Source organism: Mus pahari, chromosome 9 (genome assembly GCF_900095145.1).
Source record: "Mus pahari chromosome 9, PAHARI_EIJ_v1.1, whole genome shotgun sequence".
In the NCBI taxonomy this organism is placed as follows: domain Eukaryota; kingdom Metazoa; phylum Chordata; class Mammalia; order Rodentia; family Muridae; genus Mus; species Mus pahari.
The window spans coordinates 46,986,962-46,991,197 of NC_034598.1; positions in this window are offsets into that span (position 1 = coordinate 46,986,962).

Below are 4,236 nucleotides of genomic sequence, written 5' to 3' on the forward strand. Positions count from 1 at the left end.
TATATATATATATATATATATATATATATATAATTTAGTATATATATAAAATATAAAATTTTCAATATATATAAAATGCAGTTTATATATATAGGAAATCTGAAATCTGAATGATGTGTTTAACTCTCCATCTGAGAGGCAAATAAATGCAGTTGTAAATTGTTCTACAACTCACCTTCCTGGGTAGTAGCCAAGAGAAAACCAAGTTGGAGGTCAACAAAAATATATTGAAAATGTAAGATTCCATTCCAGAGAATGATGAGTATGTCATCTGACTGAAAACTGAAATCAGTCTGGTGTACCTTTGGGTGGAAAATTTCTTATGTCAGAATCTTAGTTCTGCATAGGTGTTGGGAGGTGGGACTGGAAAATGGGCTTGGATCATTAAAGTAAATGAATCCATTTTTCACAGGAGTGGGTAAATTATCACAACTCTTTCCCTCTACCTGAGCTCCTTTACTTCTACTCTCTGTCACCAGTTGAAAAGCAATGAGTCTCTTGTTATGGGACCACTAGATTTGAGATGGGGTTACCAGTCTTTAGAAACATTAGCTAAAACAAAACCAGTTGCTTTATAAATTATTTGATCTTGAATAAAGGTATGTATGAGGTTTCATAAAAATAATAGGTTTTTTTTTTTCAATTTCCTGAGCACTTATTAGGGTAGCATGCATCAGGGTTTTTGGAGAAATAGTTTATAGTCTTTGAAGGTGCGTCATTTTAAACATAGTTTTTGTCTAGGGAAAACATTTGCATAGTATAAAAACTGATATTTCCTTGGGAAATGTTGGTGCAGATCTCAAAATCTCACAAGAATTTTTATTCCCTTTTGACTCTCTCATTCAAGTAATAATATGGGGAAAATTCCCAAGTAACATGCATGATTAATTCATTTGGTGGCAATGTGATTAATGAGTACAAAATGACTTAAAATACACAAGTAACTACAATTCTGAAATAAAATAGGCAATGAAGATTACTCTTACAGTGAGAAAAGCAAACCAGAGACTTTGGTTTAGAGTCAGACAAATTCAGAGAGGATAAGAGAGTCTGTGTTCAGATCATCTTTCTGTTGGGACACTTAATTTTAAGGACTCGGATCACTTTGCTGAAGTATGACTGTGCATATATTCATTTAAGGTATTCTCCTTGTGTTCCAAGTAAATATTTGTATTTATAAGACTTTTGACAAATTGATTTTGGATTCAAAAAAATGAAAGCAATTTATTTGGCTAAATTTAAATATAATAATTCCTTCTGTGTCTTTGTAACTTTTTTTTTAAAAAAACATCATGATATTTTTATTCAACTTTTTGATTTTTTTTCTCCAGGAATAAGAAGATAAAGGCACATTTGATAGTCTAAAAATGAAATTCTTTTTTACATTGAATTGATATTCCTGATTGCTAGAATAAATAAAGTTTCATTCATAGAGTCAGTATCTAGTGTAAACTTTATTTTGGCATTATTTGTCCAGGAATAGTTTCTGAATGTAACTGTTGAAGTTCAACAAATTATGCTATTAAATGTAGATCTTCTACTTTTTGTGTTTTAGCTGTCATTACTGTCATGAGGCTATTTGTATAAATCTGGGACCTTTGTAAGAGATAAGATCTTAACAATTATCTAAATGTGAAAGGAATGTCCTACAGAAATATTTCCTTTTCCATGCTATTGTGGATGCATCAACTCTGCTCCTTGTTCCAAAGGACATGATTGAGTCTCTCACATTTCTGCTGTTAGGGATACTTCATCTTCTTGGAGTATTTTTTTCTTAACTTTGCACCTATGATAAAAATCTAGATTTATTTTCCTTGAAACACTCCTGATATTGATGTAAAGTAGTTTAATTTGTCCTTGAATACCTATTTCTTGTTTATATTAGTATTAAAATATTTTATTCATATTAATGCACATTTTAGAGATTATAAGTGACCAACTTGATAGTCTTAAGAAAAAAGTATTGTCATATAATGTTCTGTCAATCATGAAAATTTAACTTGTTCATGTATTTGATGATGAAGATTCCCCAGGAAAGTATTTTCTCTAGAGATATCATTACTTTTAAATGTCATCTTCAGTATGCTAGCTGTGCAAAAAACAAATATTTTTATTTCTTTCCGGGAAGGGTTAACTTTCATTTTTGTAATAAAATAAGTTTTAAAAGATAAAACAAAAACTCACACATTGAAATTGAATAAAGCAAACAGAAAAGAAGAGACTAATAGAAGGAACAAGAAACAAAGACCCCATTGTTCCTACACTCAGGTATTTCATAAAAACACTACAGTTGATATAATATAGATAGATAGGTAGATAGATAGATAGATAGATAGATAGATAGATAGATAGATAGATAGATAGGCAGAGAGAGAGAGACAGACAGACAGATGATAGATGATAGATAGATAGATGATAGATAGATAGATAGATAGATAGATAGATAGATAGATAGATAGTTAGATAGATGATAGATAGATAGATGACAGATAGATGATGATGATAGAGGATAGATGATAGATAGATAGATAGATAGATAGATAGATAGATAGATAGATAGATAGATAGATGATAGGTAGATAGATAGATGATAGACAGGCAGAGAGAGAGACAGACAGATGATAGATGATAGATAGATAGATAGATAGATAGATAGATAGATAGATGATTGATAAATAGATAGATAGATAGATAGATAGATAGATGATAAATGATAGATAGATGATGATGATAGATGATAGATAGATAGATGATATGTAGATAGATGATAGATAATACATAGATGATAGATAGATAGATAGATAGATGATAGATAGATGGATAGATAGATAGATGATATATAGATAGATAGATAGATAGATAGATAGATAGATAGATAGATAGATAGATAGATAGATAGATAGATAGATAGATAGATGATAGATGATAGATAGATAGACAGATAGAAGATACATAGATAGGAATAACCTATTCCAAATCTATGCATACCCTGTGCTTGCTACTTGAGTCTCTATGACTTCATATAACCTGTGCTTACTGATTTAAAGAACCTTGTTCTCCTGGTTTCCTCCATTTCTTCTGTCTCTTAAATGCTTTCTATCCCTTCTTCCTTGAGGTTCCCTGAGCTCTGTCAGGAGTGGTTTGATACAGACATCTCATTTAGAGCTGAGTGTTCCAAGGTCTGTCCATAATGTCTGACTCTGAGTCTCTGTGTTTGTTTTCATCTGTTTCAGGAGGAAGCTGCTCTCATGATGGCTGAGGAAGGCACTGATCTGTTTCCCTGGCCCAAGTCACAATTTCATTTCTTAATACCACTGTCAAAATATACTAGACAGTTATCTACTTGTTAATAAGCCCTCTGGAGGTATGTATACACTCTTTCAATGATAAGTATCAAAATTGGGACCTTATTCAGGCTACAGGAGGACTGCAATACTGATCTATGCCCTCAGTTCCTTAATATCTTTATAACCAAATGTTAGCCAGAGATTTTACATGTTTCCTAAAATCTGTTAATTTACTCAATGATAAATTGTGGTCTTGAAACTTAGCTCCTGTTTGCAGACCATACAGAACTCAAAATCATTATTGTTTCCAATATTTAGTCAAAGAATTAGTAAATGGTGAAGAAAATGTTTATACTTAACAGTTTATCTTACTTAATATTTTAGATTCACTAACCTTTTATCCAATAAATTCACGATTAATCTCTAAATACTTTGTCCCATTAGATTTCCACTTGGCTTTGTCTTGATATTCCCTGCCTCTACAATACAACAAAATCCATATTTCTACATTTGCATTTTCAACTTTTCTACCCCAATATTAATTTATAATACTGATTTCATTCTCAATACTGCCACTGCAGAAGACAAGCACAATAGTTTATTAACATGGGTTTTTACCAGAGTTGGTATTGGAATAGAGTGCATACATACTATAAAATAACAATAGAAATTAAAGCAATTGAAATAGAAATTAAACTGCAAAAGAATTTATTTCTTAGGCTTCATTTAGATTTCTGAAACAAGAACACAGTAACGATAGCAGTGATAGTATTTAACTTGATTAGTTATGGCAATTGATGATAGTATATCAAACTAAGATATGAAGATGACATGTGTGTCCTTATGTGTATGGACCCTGTTCTCCCATTCTCTCATTCTCTCTGTCTCTGTCTCTGTCTCTCTCTGTCTCTCTCTGTCTCTCTCTCTCTCTCTCTCTCTCTCTCTCTCT